The following is a 6,004-nucleotide window of genomic DNA, read 5'->3' on the forward strand; positions in this document are numbered from 1 at the left end:
TGGTGGGGGTTTGTGCCAATGTTTACACTAACGAAATAACGAAAATGTTACAAAGTTCATAAATTGTGCTAGAAATAAGCCTGAAATCACCAATAGTCTTTTGAAGTCAAGATTTTTGGATTTTGGCTAATAATAGTTTATTGACAACCCCCACCCCACCCCACCCTAAAAGCATGAAAGGAAGAATCAACCTTGCCCGGAATTTGTCCCACTGTATGATACCTTGGTCAAGTGTCTTCCACTGTAGCCTCGGGCCGACCAAAGCCTTGTAAGTGGATTTGGTAGAAGAAAACTGAAAAAAAACCCCCAAAAAACTCTGTCGTATATATATATATATATGACAGGCTTCTTTGAGTTTCCGTCAACCAAATCCACTTACATAGCTCTGGTTGTCCCAAGGCTATAGAAGATACTGGTGGAAATTGTCACGCAGGGGGACTGAACCCAGAACCATGTGGTTGGGAAGCAAACTTCTTACCACACAGCCATCCCTGCACCTGTGTCGTAACTTAGCGATTCGACAAAGGAGACCGATAGAACAATTACTAGGTTTACAAAAAATAAGTTTTTTCGATTAAGGGCGGTGCTCCAGCATGGCCGCAATCTAGTCAATGAAACAAGTAAAAAAAATAATAAAACAAAACAAAGTCCAACATAGAAGATAACGATATGAAAGGCGTGCTACATACACACACACACAAGCGACAGCCGCCATTGCGACATGGTCCCCGCGGAAGCGGAGGGCCCCCACCACCACCAACAACAACAACAAGCGACCGAACAGTAACAGAAACAACAACAACAATAAGACAAGGAAACACCAACTAACGTGTATTGGTGAAAAAAAAAAAAAAATGGTTGAAAAAAATATGTTTGATTAGACATAAAACTAGCTGTCGTCTGCCAACATGGAAGGATTATATCGCCATTGATTGAAAAGACTGTGTCAGCTTTTTGGTTTTACACAGCTTTGCAGTTTTTTTTCAGTTATATTGATGTGTGTGTGAGTGTGCGTGTGTATGTATCTATCTACATATATAAATAGATATACACGGATATTGTCTCTCACACTCGTGTGTACATCTGTTTATGTATTTGTATAGGTACCTCTCTCTCTCTCCCTATCTATGTATGTATGTATATATATATACACACAAATGCACGTATTTAGTACATATATTTAATATATGTGTCTATACATGTATATTAATAGACATGTTTGTATATATATATATATATATATATATATATATATATATATATATATATATATATACATATATATATGCATATGCATACACTAATATTGTAGGTACATACACATATTATATACAAACATACTTATATATATATATATATATATATATATATATATATATATATATATATATATATATATATATATATATATATATATATATAGTTATGCTATATTATATTTTTATATATATATATATAATATTTTATATATATATATAAAAAAACACCTGCAAAATTATGTTTTTTCCAAATAAAATAAGACATTTTTGTCGACTTTAAAAGTACTTTTTGTATTCAGAGAGAAAACATGCTAGAATATGTTGTTGTTTAACCCTAGGCAAGTTGATCCAGCAGACCTATGATCAAAGATGTTCAAGCTGTGACCATCCTGTCTTTTATTCAGACATAGTGTATCTAGGACTACATAATCTAATGTGTCCTGTTCTTTAGCGCCAGATCAGTTCTGATCCAACAGAACTTGATTAAAAATGTTCCATTTGTGACCATCCTGTCATTCATTTCGGCATAATGCATCAAGGACTACATTATCTAATGTGTCCTTCCTTGTTGTTGTTGTTGTTTAACCCCAGGTCAGTCCTTATCCAGCAAAACTATGATCAAAGTTGGTCTGGTTGTGTGGCCATCCTGTTTTTTATTCAGACATTTAATTTAACTCCCACTTTTTAGAGAGAGAGCAAGTTGTGATTTGGTTAGTATTTCTAGGAAATATCTCGAAGTTGTATAAAAATGTCGACCTTGTTCCATAGATGGGCGGCGTGTGAAACAAGAAACTTGTGCTAGTGCGTGTGTGAGTAGGTTTGTATGTGGGCGCTCGGGTGTATCGGGAAATGTTTCCGCAGAAAAAGGGATGGAAAAAGCGTATGCGAATTCGCAAATTGCTTCGTCGGCCGATGTCACTCTGATGTCATTGTGGTTTCGACACCTTTTGAAGCAGTCACTCCGCATAACAGTATAAGTAGCTTTGAAGCTAGCAGGAAGAAGAATTTCAGAACAATATAAGGATCTTTTTTAAAACGGGGGCCACATTTTTCATTAACGAAACACTTTGAAACTTGGAACACTGGTAGAATGTGTCATATAAAACATCTTTTTCTCTTAGTCTTCTTAAAAAAAAAAAGAAATCCATAAGTTATTCCATGTTAAAGTTGTCGTATTTCTGTAATTTCAACCAATCACTGACGTCCATTCAGCCGATATACATTAAGTGCCGACTACATAAACAAACGATTCTGAAACAATTAACCCTAACCCTAACTCAAACCCTAACCCTAATCCTAGGGTTAAGGTTAGGGTTAGGGTTAGGGTTAAAGCAAATTTAAAATGAAAAAAGCAAATAAAACGAAGGTATGGAGATTAAATACGCTTTACATCGCTTAATCAGCCAAAGGAGTAAATATAAACAACTGAATACTTGTCAGTGATTGGTTGAAATTATCGAAATAAGACAATTTTTTACATGAAATAAATTCGAATAAAAAAATATTTTTCTGTTCTATAACACAAAATAGATAAGTATACGAAGTTTGAAAGTCTTTCCGTACCAAAAACACTACGTAAAACATTAATGAAAAATGTGGCCACCGTTTTAAAATAGATCCCAATATAAAATACAGGGACTACAGATAGTCTTTCGTCGACTCAGTGAACAAGAAATAAATGGTAAGCTCTCTCTCTCTCTCTCTCTCTCTCTCTCTCTCTCTCTCTCTCTCCCTCTCTCTCTCTCTCTCTCTCTCTCTCTATATATATATATATATATAAATTTGTCACCTGATAGCCGGGTCCGGGTTTGGTGTGCTTACGGCGGGCTCTATCTGATTCTTTGAATCTCATTCTTATATCACACACACACACACACACACACACACACACACACACACACACACACACACACACACAGAGTTATATTCGGGTAAAAATAGAAAGTTGCATAATGCTGTGTGAAGCTCCTCGGCAGTTATTGGCTACCTGGTGTCATAATACAGAAGAAATGCACTGATACCTTCACATCCTTGTTACTTTTCCGCTCGCATCGCGTCTTATGAGTTGTAATAATGAAATTAAACCACACAGAGATATTTTCAAATCTTACTAACTTTGCAGCCGACTTCTACTGTTCTGACTATATATATATATTGAATTATTTCTGTCAACTGGTTTATATTTGGAAATGTTTTATTGCGTATTATATATTTCGTAAACCTAAGACGTACGTATTAAATGATTTAAAATATCAATATTTGGTTTGATTTTATTATTACAACTTACATACATACATAAAAACAGACTGAAAGACAGACAGGCAGACAGATAAAGAGAGAGAGACAGAGACAGACAGATAAATAGACAGATAGATAAATAGAGAAAGAGATAGACAGACGGATAGATAAATAGAGAGATAGATAGTTTGCTAAACAAATAAAAGATGTATGCGTATATATATATATGTATATACGATTCTGATGATTGCGGTTACATTACAAATCAGGCTGAAGAGGAATGGACAATCGGTAAGATTTGTTAAATCCGAAACCGGTACCCGTTTAATAGTGTTTTTTTTAGGTGATTTTAAATGTCGTGCCCGCTTACGTTTTGGTATACTGCTATATTTCATGCTGAGAGCAATTTAGGTCTTAATAGACACAAGATGTGATCTATTTCTAGCACATTAATTGTCCACGTTAGTGGTCAACGTTATTTAAAAAAATATATATGTATATATAATATATCAGAGGCGACTCCAGGTCGTCAGCGTCACTCGACCTCATCAGAAGATTTCGCATAAGACACATGCCTGCACGAAGAATTTCACGTTTTTCCGCAATATTTCTAGCCCCAAAGGGCTTATGTTTTTATACCTAGTCCTAAAGCAACCCTGCAAAACACAACTGACCTTTACACACAGAATAACAGCAAGCAAATAACGAATATACAAAAAATATTATGCTTACAATGAATAAGTCCTGGGGGTGGGTGGATTTATTCGGCTAATGGCGGTGCTCCAGCATGGCGGCAGTCAAATGACTGAACCGTATAAAGGAGAATAAAAAAGCATATATATATATATATATATATATATATATATATATATATATATATATATATATATATATATATATATATATATATATATATATATATATATACATATATATCCATATATATATATATATATATATATATATATATATATATATATATATATATATATATATATATATATATATTATACATACATAGGCGCAGGACTGGCTGTGTGGTAAATAGCTTGCTTACCAACCACATGGTTCCGGGTTCATTCCCACTGCGTGGCACCTTGGGCAAGTGTTTTCTACTATAGCCTCGGGCCGAGCAAAGCCTTGCGAGTGGATTTGGTAGACGGAAACTGAAAGAAGCCTGTCGTATATATGTATATGTATATATATGTATGTATGTATGTGTGTTTGTGTGTCTGTGTTTGTCCCCCCCCACCATCGCTTGACAACCGATGCTGGTGTGTCTGCGTCACCGTAAACCAACGGTTCGGCAAAAAGAGAGCCGATAGAATAAGTACTAGGCTTACAAAGAATAAGTCCTGGAGTCAATATGCTCGACTAAAAGGCGGTGCTCCATGTAATACAAATAATAAATAAATATATGCATGCATCTATATATACAGGTAGATGTAGGTATGTACATACATGTACGTATATATGCATATACTCATTTATTATATATATATATATATATATATATATATATATATATATATATATATATATATATATATATTATACATACATACAAGGCAAAACTAGACGGTTCTGTGTGTGTGTTTGGGGGGCTGTTTTTGCATACCAATGTCTGGATCGTTGTCTGCTGTGCACACACACACAGACACACACACACACACACATCCATGTGGATAGGCAGTGACTGTGTGTTTAAACCCCTGTTGTACTTGATATTACAGGTGGGTCAACATTATCCCAGCTGGACCCTCGTCGTTTGTTTCATAATTAAACAATGGCCAGGGGGTCTTCCCTTTGATGGGGGAACGGACGTATATACTGCGGTATGCTTAATGTATATATATATATATATATATATATATATATACACACACACATTGAGGCACACACACGTACATACATATGTGTGTGTGTATGTGGTTTGCGTACATATGCAGGTATATACATGCAGACATACACGATTTGGTCCCACTGTACACATATCTATATGCATACACACGTGTATATATGTATGGAATACACACACGCGCACATATAAAATATATATACAGGAGTGGCTGTGTGGTAAGTAGCTTGCTTATCAACCACATGGTTCCGGGTTCAGTCCCATTGCATGGCATCTTGGGCAGGTGTCTTCTGCTATAGCCTCGGTCCGACCAAAGCCCTGAGTGGATTTGTAGACGTAAACTAAAAGAAGCCCGTCGTATATATATATATATATATATATATGTGTGTGTGTGTGTGTGTGTGTGTTTGTCCCCCCCACCATCGCTTGACAACTGATGTTGGTGTGTTTGCGTCCTTGTAACCTAGTAGTTAGGCAAAACAGACCGATAGAATAAATACCAGACTTGAAAAATAAGTACAAGGGTCGACTAAAAATTCAAAGCGGTCCCCCAGCATGGCCTCAGTCCAATGACTGGAACAAGTAAGAGATAAAAAATATACATACACACACACACACACACACACACACACACACACACACACACACA

The 6,004-nt window shown here is 35.6% G+C and overlaps 1 long non-coding RNA gene across 6 annotated transcripts in view; it reads right to left on the reverse strand.

Moving 5' to 3' along the window:
* Positions 1 to 6,004, reverse strand: part of LOC149130196 (uncharacterized) — a 117,485-nt gene that overhangs the window by 14,020 nt on the left and 97,461 nt on the right. Inside the window, exon 1 of one of the 6 annotated variants that reach the window (XR_016239203.1) lies at positions 830 to 1,076. The exons of 3 other annotated variants lie outside the window; for them this stretch is intronic. This is a non-coding gene — a long non-coding RNA (uncharacterized LOC149130196). Of the gene's footprint in view, positions 1 to 689; positions 787 to 829; positions 1,077 to 6,004 lie in introns of those variants that run through there. 2 more of the 6 variants (XR_016239202.1, XR_016239208.1) reach the window with 2 other exon arrangements.

The sequence above is a fragment of the Octopus bimaculoides genome, chromosome 30, assembly GCF_046866305.1.
Source record: "Octopus bimaculoides isolate indiv1 chromosome 30, ASM4686630v1, whole genome shotgun sequence".
NCBI classification, from domain to species: Eukaryota; Metazoa; Mollusca; class Cephalopoda; order Octopoda; family Octopodidae; genus Octopus; species Octopus bimaculoides.